The 13,002-nt window shown below is 40.2% G+C and overlaps 1 protein-coding gene across 5 annotated transcripts in view; it reads left to right on the top strand.

The window, feature by feature from the left end:
• The window catches only part of WARS2 (tryptophanyl tRNA synthetase 2, mitochondrial), a 101,201-nt gene that overhangs the window by 34,109 nt on the left and 54,090 nt on the right, over positions 1-13,002 (top strand). The gene's annotated exons all lie outside the window — the stretch shown is intronic.

Here is a 13,002-nt window from a genome sequence, read left to right as displayed (position 1 = left end):
CACCAAGTCTCTGGACTAAGTGAAGCATGTATAGCTGAATTTGATCTGCTTCTGTTCAGGCCCTGACTCCACTATTTATTAGACATTCACTGCTCACTGAACCCCTCTGTGCCTCAGTTTCCTCACCTATAAAACAGAGTTGATAATACTACCTACCTCATAAGGCTTTTTGTAAGGATTAAATGAGATAATGCATTCATAGCTCTTGCTAGAGTATTTGTACATAGTAAGCACTCAACAAATATTAGCCATTATTATTATTAACCTCATTGTTCAGATTATCAAACTGAAGTTCAGAGAGATTAAAGAATTTGTACAAAGTGCTGGGATATGCAGAAGCAATTGAACCTGCTACAGGACTGTCTGATCCCCCAAATCTGTTTTCTATTACATTATGTTGTTCTATTCTAGTTCCATCTTACAAATAACTTCATGTGTGAGCTTAATCAATCACTTCACTTTATTCATGTCTTTATTTCCCATTATGTAAAATGAAAATGATAATACCTGACATTCCTGTTGGTATGAGACTCTTGTAATTATATGTAAATTAATCATCATCGGGCCATATGCAGTAAAACCAGGCATTTATTTTTTTTAATTTGGCTACAAAAAATGTTCATGCCCTTAAAAAGAGTTAAATAAATACAAGAGTGTCAAAAAAGTAATCATTGCTTATTCCCACTCTTTGAGATAACCACTGTTAAGTTAAATGTGTATTCACCTTCCTTGTCAAAGGCAATGGCACCCCACTCCAGTACCCTTGCTGAGGAGCCTGTTAGGCTGCAATCCATGGGGTCGCTAAGAGTTGGACATGACTGAGCAACTTCACTTTCACTTTTCACTTTCATGCATTGGAGAAGGAAATGGCAGCCCACTCCAGTGTTCTTGCCTGGAGAATCCCAGGGACGGGGGAGCCTGGTGGGCTGCCGTCTATGGGGTCGCACAGAGTCCGACACGACTGAAGTGACTTAGCATAGCATATAGAACTTCTGTGGGCTATGCATTGTTCTCAGGCCTTGAGGAGGGTGCTATTATTACACCCATTTTACAGATGAGAAAGTTCGGTGACTTGCACAAGGAAACACAGCTAGTGTGTACAGAGCTGGTATTGGATTTGGCCCTTTGACTCCAGAGTTGGGCCTCTTCACCTCCACTCTGTGCTCTTAGTACTTATGTTCTTCTTATCTGTTGCATGCTACTCCATCATTTAAAAATAAAACTACTGTTTATTTAGTATGTTCCCTAATGGACATTTAGTTGCTTGTAGTCCTTTTGTCATTACTCATATAGGGAATGCCAGGTAGACTTACATTCTAATATGAGTATTTCTGTAGGACACATTTCTGTATGTTGGACTCGTATGTGCATGCTAAATCACTTCAGTCGTGTCCAACTCTTAGTGACGCTATGGACTGAAGCCCGCCAGGCTCCTCTGCCCATGGGATTCTCCAGGCAGGAATACTGGAGTGGGTTGCTGTGCCCTCCTCCAGGGGATCTTCCCAACCCAGGGATAGAACCTGTTGCTCTTGTGTCTCCTGCATTAGCAGATGTGTTCTTTACCACTAGCACCACCTGGGAAGCCCTACTGTTGGATGGTTGGGTGAAAATCTTTAAACACTTAAAAATTTGACCTCCATCAATGATCAGATATTTTCTGGAGAGCTTACTCCATGCCAGGCACTAAGCACTTTACACTAAAAAACTCATCACTAATAAAGTCATCTACCCTGTGAGTCTGGTATATTATTATCCCATTTTGTAGGTGTTTAAGACCATATAAGTCATAGAGCCAGGACTCAGCCCAGGCAGTGTGGTGCTAAAGCCTACTGCTTAACCACGATAAATAACCAGACAAGTTATCACAGTCATCATATTTTACTGCTTGAGTTTGCCATTTTTCTAACTTATTCTAAAGTTAACAGAATGAGCTGACAGAAGGGTCTGAACTGAAACAAATACTATTCAAACAACCCTGGGAATTGTATCAGTCTACAGGTTGGATGGGAGAAGGCAAAGGCACCCCGCTCCAGTACTCTTGCCTGGAAAATCCCATGGACGGAGGAGCCTGGTAGGCTGCAGTCCATGGGGTCGCTGAGGGTCGGATACGACTGAGTGACTTCACTTTCATTTTTCACTTTCATGCCTTGGAGAAGGCAATGGCAACCCACTCCAGTGTTCTTTCCTGGAGAATCCCAGGGACGGGGGAGCCTGGTGGGCTGCCGTCTATGGGGTCGCACAGAGTCGGACACGACTGAAGTGACTTAGCAGCAGTAGCACAGGTTGGATGATGAGAAAGGGGGCCATGGGTCCTGCAAAATAACTTTTTTCACCCAGTAGTATTTAGGATAGTCGAAGAGTTTTTTTGGTGAAATATTTTTATACCGAGAAAATAACTTTAGAATTTTTTTTTTCTCTGTTTGTAGTATTGTGTGTATGTGTGTGCTCAGCTGCTCAGTCGTGTCCGCCTCTTTGCGATCCCATGGACTGAAGTCTGCCAGGCTCCTCTGTCCATGGAATTCTCCAGGCAAAAATACTGGAGTGGGCAGCCATTTCCTTCTCCAGGGGATCTTCCTGACCCTGGGATCAAACTTGGGTCTCCTGCATTGCAGACAGATTTTTTACTGTTTGAATCACTAGGGAACCCTGCAAGATATTCATGCTGTCTCTCAAAGTTTCAGAACACCGAGGTCATGGAGTTCCTTCATTTGTTGGATATAAGAATTTCTGGCATCTTGGTTTCACTTATCCAAGGCCACCAGTGGTTAGTTCAGGTTTTCCTCAACTGACTGAGCTGACCATGAAACCCAGCTACAACTGCCTGAGTTTTGAATTCAGACTCTGTAGGGGTTAGAGGAAGTTAGAGAATTTTTCACACAGGGAAATAGGTAGAAAAAAGCATTCTATACAGTGATAATTTTGTATTCTATCCATTACAATTCTGATAGCAAAATCTTAGTGGGATTATTTTCTTGTCAATGTCTGGGCTCTACGTGCTTCTTGAATCCCTGCTTGCTAAGTCACTTGAGTCGTGTCTGACTCTTTATGACCCTATGGACTGTAGCCCGCCAGGCTCCTCTGTCCATGGGATGCTCCAGACAAGAATACTGGAGTGGGTTGTCGTGCCCTCCTCCAGGGGATCCGACCCAGGGATTGAACCCACATCTCATGTCTCCTGCATTGGCAGGTGGGTTCTTTACCACAAGTGCCAGCTGGGAAGCTTCTTGAATCCCTGAGCCATAAGGATTTATGAGACTGGGCATTATCAAGTAAGTTTACCTAATGGTGGAAGGTAGTGTGCTTACTTGATCTTTTCTCACCAATGTAGGGACTCTAGCCACACCTTCATAATCTGTTGACCATAATTTGCTGAACTTCTGCCTGAAGCCAAAGGGATCCTTGACTGTGGATTAATGCATAAATGCTCAGGGATTTTATTACCTTGAAATGTAAATTATAAGCAAGTGAACTTTTCGCATTTTTGTAGTCCATTTGTATGCTCATGTGTGTGTATGCGTTTGTTTGTGTGTGTGTATTTCTATGTTTCCAATCAGGTCGGCAGTTTTAGAGAGTAATTATGTAGTAGTTGGTAGGAATAGTGGTTTTTCAATCTTGGACACACATTAGAATCACACAGGGAACTTTTAAAAATTCCCTATGCTCATGCCAAATCTCAAACTGATTAAATCAAAATCTCTGAGGATGGGACCCAGGCACTGGTATTTTTCAAAGCTCCCAGGTGATCACTGTGTAGACAAGATTGAGAACTGGTAGCTTAAAAATGTACCTTCTGTCTTTTATTCAGATGTTTTCATTTGTACCTCATTTTATGTAGTTGAAGTGAATTTTAAGACTACATATGAGTGCCCCCAAAGCCCCTCTCAAATGAGGGCATCAGAGTCACCTGGAAGGCTTGTCAAGGCACAGCTTGCATAACTCTTTAAGTTTTCTTCTGGAATAAGCCCAGGTATCTGGGCTTATTGGTAGGTCTGGATTGGAGCCCAGGTATCTGCATTCCTAAAAGGTCCCTATTCAGGTGATATTGCAGGTACAGAGACATAGGGTGGGAACCTCTGCTCCAGCACCTGCCTTCCACCTTCTGAACTTTCTTCTCAGCAGTGGCAGCCAGGGCAGCCACCTCCAGGACAGACCATATAGGCACAATATCAGTGTTAGGTAAGCTGATAATGCTGAAGGAAGCTCCCACATGTTGCTCCACCTCCAGTTCAGTTCAGTTCAGTCGCTCAGTTATGTCCGACTCTTTGTCACCCCATGGGCTGCAGCATGCCAGGCCTCCCTGTCCATTGCCAACTCCCGGAGTTTACTCAAACTTATGTCCATTGAGTCAGTGATGCCATCCAACCATTTCATCCTCTGTCGTCCCCTTCTCCTCCAAATAATCGTAAATCTAATCTCAAAAGTCCGTATGCAAATACAGCCTGCTCTTCCTACCAGATTGTTCCTCTTAAGTGTTTTCTGCTCTGAAGTCAGAGCCACCACTGGGTAGGTAGTTCTCGTGTGTCCCAAAATAGAACTTGGATTTCACTTTCCCACAGAAACAATTTTATGAATGGTGTTTAGGTGCAGCTGAAATACTGTTGTTAAAACCATCCTTCAGGAGTACTGTGGGTTCAATGAGGCTTCCATGGGCTGCCTTCCAGGAGTTTAACTGCCTTTTAAAGAATTGAGTTTCTGAGTTTCAGAAAACCAGTTTTCAAACATGAACGTAATTTGTTTAGGAACTACCTATAACTGGAACATTTGGTTCATTCTGTGTGTAGTTATTTTGCCCTTTACATGGAGCCAGAGTCAGGGGTAGGAGTGGGAGATTTGTCATTTATTCCACTAACACTTAGTAGATGCTCACAATGTGCCTGGCACTGCTATGTACTAGGGATATAAGATGAAAAAGACAGCCCCAGCCCTGGAGAGCTCATATTCTAGGTGGGAAAATATTTACTAAGCAAATAAGAAAATATTTACCAAGTTACCAGGCTGATATGTGCAATAATGAAGAGCTGATGAAAGAAGGATCTGTTCTTCTTGGAGAGAGTGACTGCGTGTGTGTGTGTTTGGTAGGGAGAAGGTATATTTAGCAAGTTTAAAATCAGGGAAAGATTGTTTGGCCTTGAAGACTATGGAGGGGTTCTCCAGGCAGAGACGAGGACGAAGGATATCCAGGCTGAGGGAAGAGTCTGAGGGCAGAGGGGAACGAGCAATACAAGAGTGGCAAGTAACTAGGTCAGCTGCTCATGGAAGATAATGGAGGACGACTGGGAAAGGGATTAGTGGTCACATAATGTCCGAGCCTTATCCCAGAGGAAGAAAGGAAAAGATGTATACATACAGCTAAGTCTGTGTATGTGGTATTTACATTTTTGTCCCAGCCTTTTTTGTGTGAAAACTCTCTTTTCTGTATATTTCCTGTTACCCTAAGGAGGAATATTTTTTCCAACAACATATTAATATTTCGAAAATATACTGAATCAAGTTGTTTGCAAACCTGTGCTCTAGGAAGCTCCTCATGAGGCTGGCTGGATGAAGGCAGAAGAGCCCACCGGGGCTCCTTCACTGACTCTACTGTTGGCTATACACCAAGCTTTTCTTTGGACTTTTCTACATGTTGGGCATATCTAGTAAGAATATTACATTTGAAAATGAGACTCGGGTTCTATCCCTGGGTCAGGAAGATCCCCTTAAGGAGGAAATGGCAACCCACTTCAGTATTCTTGCCTGGAAAATCCCATGGATGGAAGAGCCTGGTGGGCTACAGTCCATAGGGTCACAAAGAATTGAACATGGCCAAGCGTACACGCATAAGCCTGTATTTTACCAAAAAAGGCAATGATAAAAAAAAAAAAAACTCTTGTATCTTTCTAGGCAATGATTTCTCTAACACTTTGAGATCAATGTTCAAATTTTCTTATGGGGAAAAACTAATATTTTCTTAAGCATTTCAGATCATTCTTTATACTTAAAAATTTTTAGTATTCTTGATCTCTTGCCTGTATTTACTGTTCCATTCAATGTAAAAATAAATTATGTAGTGGTGGTTAAGATGTTTATGTCAAGAATTTGACCCTGGCTCATTTGGTTTAGGAAGCAGTATTATTGTTAGAAATTAAAAGTGTTTCTCACTACATATCATGTTATAATTATTTATGTTGTGTTTAGATAATATATTTGAGTCACTCTTCCAATAAAAACTAAAAGGACTTGCCAGATTATTCCATACCTACATATAAGCTTTGCGTTTCAACATAGCTTAGCTTCCCTTGGGTGACAGTGCATTCTCTCCTAGGAGCCAGAGTCCCTAGATTTTATATTTCATCATCTGATGGGGAGACATTCACTGAGGTACTATTCACTGATGTGTAAGAAAGAAAACAAAAAAGAAAGGCGTGAGGAAAATAAGCCCAAAGATATGCTGAGCTACAAAAGAAATAGCTGCAGGAGAAAAGAATGTGATAAATATGAATACAAAAGCATCAGGTGGTCTGGTGAGCCTAGCTCTGGAGGTCTGGATTCTGGGCCCAGCTGTGCCACCAGCTGTTACCTGGGCCTCTCAGGAAACATCTCCTTCCCTTTCTGAGAAGCACACCTTCCCTTTTGGAGAAGCATGTGTGTGGAGAGGGGAGTTGTGGGTGGGAGTGAAGGTAGTTAAAGTTCAGGCCAACCTTGAAGTCAAGAAATTCTAACCTGATGCAGACCAGTGAGAAGGTGGGCGAGTCCAGTTCTGAGAGCTGAGATTCAGATCTGACCACCTGCCTGTGATCTTGTGCAGGTTACTTAGCCTTCCAGTGTCCTTCCTGGAAAGTAAGGCCAGTAATTCCTGCCTCTGTCACATGCAATGAAGCCCATGCAAGTGCCAGGGAATCTTTCTGATTGCTTGAGTCCAGCACAAGAATGAAAAATACATCTGTGAAAGCATTCTGCTGTGTGATGGAAGGACAGCACAGTGCGTGGGGTGGGAGACAGATGCACAGCTCTTAAAATTTGGAGGTGGCTTAAAAAAGTTTATAGAAAACTGTTTTAAAAACTCAAGTTTATTCCTTTCAAACTGCTTCCCTGGCCTAACAATATGTGGTCAGTGCGTCTCGTCTGTGCCCTTATGGAACTCGAAGTCTAATGGATTAGTCACTCCTCTTTTTATCTTTTTGATAATGATTTTTTCCTACAGGTTTAATTGCTGGCCTACATATTCCTTCTGGTTTGAGGGTGACGTAAGACCTGCTTTCTCTTATATTGAATTAATATTTACTATATTGATTCCCAGGTCTGAGCATCTGGTTTCATTTCTAAGCAGAAACGAACCCTTTCTTTTTTTTTTTTTTCCTTTTTTTTTTTTTCGCTTGGTGCTGAGTCAGCATTTTCTCACCAGACTCCTGGCTCTCTGTGCTTCTGAAAGAAAGCGCTGACTGTGGCAGAACAATGCTGAGCCGTGGCCAAAGAAAGCTTCAGAGAAGCACCTGGATCCTCCCAGCCAGGATGGAAGTGCTATTTTTCTATGCTGGGTCTCCTATGTTTCAGCTCTTAAATCACTAGTTGATGGTAGAGACATTTTCAAGGAAGTGTTGAAAATTATATGCAAGGGGCCTAGATATATGTGATAGGGTGATATACATGATAGAATTGAGAATCCCTAACAGAGAGCTGCTTAAGCTGTATTTTTTATTTAGCAAAATAAAGACTTACAAAAAGAGATTTGAAACCTAATTAGTTGATAATGCTGATTCCTTTCTAATCACAGTCTGTGATAACATGCTTTTCATGGAACCAGGTAGACACGATGGTTGTTCCGCCAAGTTTTTGGCCTACCATCGACTATAGTTAAAACAGGTATGATGCATACACAATCGATGCCCCAGCTGGACACAAGCAGGAGTTTGTAATAAGAATCTTGAAATCTTTAGTTGAAGTCTTTGGTTGCCACCTCCATACCAAAGTTGAAAGTGTGTCTAAGCTTGTAGGCAGGCTTTTTTGGATGTATATTATGCACTTGGGAATAAAATCAGAAGCTCTCTTTAGTTGATTAGAAAAATTATCTTTTGCTATTATTAGCAGCTTGGGATTTTTCAACTGCTTTTGGATGCAATCACTGAAGTTATGATAATTACGAATTTGGAATGTGCTCAGTCCCTTATAACAGGAATGATTTGAGCTACGTCTGTCAGATTGATAAATTTGTTCTCCCTCTGATTCAAATTCAAACTCCCATCCTCTCTTCTGGAATATATCAAATCTCAGCGTTGAAGCTACCCATTGGTGATACTAATTCTGTTACAAAATGAGCCAAGGCCTGCATTGACTGGAAGTGGCCTTTGTTAAAGAAATACATCTGAAATAAAAATGAAGACCTATTTTGTAAAACGGACCTTCTTTTTAGTCTCTGTGCACAGCAAAGGGATCGAAGGTTGATGCTCCAGCCTGCCTGAGGAGTAAATGCCTGTGGGCTGGTCTTGAAGCTGTTTTCTTTGTGGTTTGCCTCCCATCCACTGGGAAGCCCATGCTCCTTTCATTTTCATTCTTTTCCAGCTCTCCTGCTTTTGAACACAGAACCCCCATCCTCCTACCACCCAAACGCCACATTCCAGCCCCATGATTTCATGGTACCAGGCGTATCTCCCCTGCCATGCCGTCAGGCTGCCTGCTGACTCTTGCAGGGGGAACAGACGGGAACATAAACTCACCACCGAAGAGCAAGACACTCTCTGTATATTTTTAAGGCCAGGAATCCAGTTCTCATTTAGAGCCTGTATTTTCTTAATAGCTCCTTGAAAATTGAACAAACCATTTCTTGTTGCTCTTACTTCTTGATAACATCATTCCCTCTGCCTGGATGTATAGAAGCACAGAAACTAGAGAATGAAAAAGATGTATTAGATCATGTCTAGTTCATTCCCACTGGTCACAATTCTTTTTTTCCCACAGTCTGTCCTCTAGTGCTTTTCTCTTCTAGTTTTCTCAAGAATTAGTGTCTCCATTTGTCCTGCGGGATAATTCCTGAACATGGAGGAATTTGTATGGAAATATTCTTTTTTTTCCCCCAGCTTGATAGTCCTGGTCCTTACAATCTTTTACATGACCATAAACAGTCCCCTTTCATCCTAGTTCAAGCGTTTCTGGATGGTATTTTTTTTTTCCTTTCCATTTATTAAGTTCAGAGCTTGTTTTTCTGCTTTGCTTTGTCTCTTCATCAATCAGTCCCTAAAGCCCATTAATCATTTTTAACCTCACTGAAAGCTCCTTTACTTATTCCCATATCAGGAACTCAGGGCTTACTATGGTCTAAGGTACTAGAGAAAGCCTCACTGATAGGTACTTATTCTATGCTAACTCTCTCTCTCCCTTTCTTTTCTTTCTCCCCTTCTTCCTCTCCAGCCCCCACCTCTGTCCCTCAGCCTCAGTTCTCATCTACCAACTATTTTTAAAATAATATCTCTAAATTATGATTTCAGGAGTTAGTCATTGAGGGCGTTGTGTATGTGTGTGTGTGTGTGTACATGTGTATGATTCTAAGTGCAAATCATATTTGTTCTCGGTTACTTAAAAGGTATTTTTCATATTCTCAGAGCCACAAATCTTTTAGGTCTCCTGAGTGCTTGGATCAAGCACAATTCTGGATCATGGAACTATGATGTAACATTCTATTTTATAGCTGTCATCTGAAGAATAAAGAGGAAAATAAGCAGATATGGGGAAAATAGACTGTATTTGTAGGATTTTAAATTTTAGGGAATAGGAAAAGGCAAAATTTAAGTAGTCTTAGCACTCACATATCTGAAGTAGATTAGCTCTTAGGAGCTAATATTATATATAAAGTCTGTGGTAAATGTTACATTCTTTTTTAAAAAATTTCAGCTTTGTTGATATATATCAACAAATAAATTGTAAGATACTTAAAGTGCACATATACCTTGGTAATCTGATATATATTGTGCACAGATCCCCCTTTCTGGCTTTGTGATAATCTGGAGGAGTGGGATGGGGTGGGAGATGGGAAGGAGGCTCATGAGGGAGGGGACATATGTATAGCCATGGCTGATCCATGTTGATATATGGCAGAAACCAACACAATATTATAATTATTCAAGTAAAAGTAAATAAATTAAGGAAAAAAAGATCCCCCATCAAGCTCATTATTACCACAACCAACACCTTACATATTTGTGTGTGTGAGAGGGAGAACATTTAAGTTCTACTCGGTTAGAAAATTTCAATTATACAACACAGTGTTATCAACTATAGTCATCATGTTCTGCATTAATTCTCTTTTGCTGTATGGTTTTCAAGATTGGAGGACCCAGTATTATAAAGATGTTGGTTCTCCCCAAAGCAATCTATGGACTCAATGTAATCCTAATCAAAAATCCCAACAGGTTTTTTTTCTCTTGGAACTTGACAAGATGACTCTAAAATGCATTGAGAAGTGTAAAAGACCAAGGGTGAGTTAGATACTATTGAAGAATAAGGCAGAAAGCCTTGCTCCACCAGGTCCCAAGACTTATTAAAAAGACAACTGTAATACTGGTGCAGAAATAGACAAAAGGACCAGTGAACCAATGAGACAGAATAGAAAGACCAGATACAGACTCAGACATATAGAGATATTTGATTTATGCTGAAGTGGAATTCTACAGCAGTGGGAAAGACAATCTTTGCAATAAATGGTGCTAGAACAATTAGGTATCCACATAGGGAAAAATTAAAAGGAGAGAAAATAAAGCAGATGCTTGCCTCACACCATATGTAGAAATCTCCAAATTGATACAGGCTTAAATGTGAAAGATAAAACCTTAAAGCATGCACATACATATATGTTTTATATATGTATACACATATCTTCATAAACTTGGAATTTTGGAAGATTTGTTCTATGACATAAAAATCTGTAATCAAGATTACATATTTGGTAAAATTAGGACCATCTCTTTATCAAAAGATAACAAAAAAGCAAATAGCCACACAAGGAGAGAATATATTGGCCACACATGTAACTAACAAAATAGTAGGATCCAGAATATACAAAAAGTCCTAAATCAATAAAAACATTTTCCAACTTCAGAAAAATAGGCAAAATAACCTGAATAGGCTCTCCACAGGGGAGAGCAATATGGGTATTAAAATAGCAATAACCATAAGAGTTCTCAGCTTCTCTAATAAATAATCAAAGAAATGCAATTAAACTGTAATGAGATTCTACCTTATATCACCAGTTAGCTAAAATTAAAACTACTGGCAAAGTGTTGGTGAGGATGTGGACCAACAGAAATTGGTGGTAGAAGCTGCATACTTAGGAACAGTTCAGCACACTGTAGTACAATTGAAAATACATATGCATACCTTGAAGAACTGACTCACTAGAAAAGACCCTTGATGCTGGGAAAGATTGAAGGCGGGAGGAGAAGGGGACGACAGAGGATGAGATGGTTGGATGGCATCACTGACTCGATGGACATGAGTTTGAATAAGCTCCAGGAGTTGGTGATGGACAGGGAAGCCTGGCGTGCTGCAGTCCATGGGGTCGCAAAAAGAGTCCAACACAACTGAGCGACTGAACTGAACTGAATGCATACCTTGAATTGAAGTGAAGTGAAAGTCGCTCAGTCGTGTCTGACTCTTTGCGACCCCGTGGACTATACAGTCCATGGAATTCTCCAGGCCAGGATACTGGAGTTGGGTAGCCTTTCCCTTCTCCAGGGGATCTTCCCAATCCAGGGATCGAACCCAGGTCTCCTGCACTGCAGACAGATTCTTTACTGGCTGAGCCATATGACCCAGCAATTCACCTCCTAACTATGTACACTAGAGAAACTTGTACACAAGTAAACATAAGAATATTCTTTTTCACCCATAACTTTTTTTTTTTGGCGACAGAGAAGTTGCAAAATAATACAACGAATGTAAAAAGTTTGAATACTTGGTGGCTAAGCAAAACATGATAGCCAGTGGAAGGAGCATCCATGAGCTCTGAAGTCAGTGATACTTGGCTTGAAATTGCAGTCTCATGTATGAGTTGTGTGACCATGGTCAATATCTTAATATCTCTGAACCTCAGTTTTCTCGTCTGCAAATTGGAGGTAATCATATGCCTACCATATTGTGTATTATAAGGGATAAATGCATTAATGCATATAAAGCATTGAGCATAAATATCAGCAACATAGTAGTTGTCCAGTAAATTGCGGCTATTATTAGTAATATTTTTACTATTGTTAAAAATGATAAGGATGCATTTTATTTTTTCAAAGCCTTTTAGTTATAGCACATTTATTGATATACATTCATTTTTGGTTTTTCACTATACAATGCAAAATTATTAAAAGGAAACATGACATTTTTTCACTCTGTATTAGGGACAGAAAATATATTTTGAAAAAAATTTGCAGGGGAATTCCCTGGCAGTCCAGTGGTTAGGATTCCATGCTTCCACCACAGGAGGCACAGGTTCAATCCCTGGTTGGGGAACTAAGTTCCCACAAGCCACATGGTATGGCAAAAAATTTTTTTTTGCATTCAAAATCTTTCAAATACAGAGGCACATTTTTTTCCCCACTTCCTTTTATGACTTCAATAACAGCAAATTAGGTCAGTAGGAAAGCATGTCAAAAATGATTTTATAATTTAAAAATTATGCAAAATTAAAAACTTCTTTTGAAGAAATAAAAAAAAACAAGTATGATTTTATCAAAAGTCAAAGGAAACTAAAATGTGAAAATGTTAAATAACTTTATCAAGAAGTAATATCAGAAATGAAGTATAGGTTTCCTAAATTTTAACCCATGATTCTGCACGTTGAATTATATCAGCAATTATTTTTAAAGAAAACTGAATTAAGTGGTAGTAACCTTTAGCCCTAATGCTGTGGCCTTCATTGCCTTACCTGCACAATGAGTGAATCATGTCATAACAAACCCTTGGAGCCCCTTTAACCTGCAGTGAAATTTCACTTCTATGTCTGAAGTCTTTGTAATGACCACCAGAACCACAGTCATCTTTTGC

This window comes from Bos grunniens, chromosome 3 (genome assembly GCF_055505025.1).
Source record: "Bos grunniens cultivar Pamir isolate PY7600 chromosome 3, Bosgru_T2T1.0, whole genome shotgun sequence".
Classification (NCBI taxonomy): Eukaryota; Metazoa; Chordata; class Mammalia; order Artiodactyla; family Bovidae; genus Bos; species Bos grunniens.
Note: the sequence above shows the minus strand (reverse complement) of the source record. Positions and strands in the feature narration are given on the sequence as shown.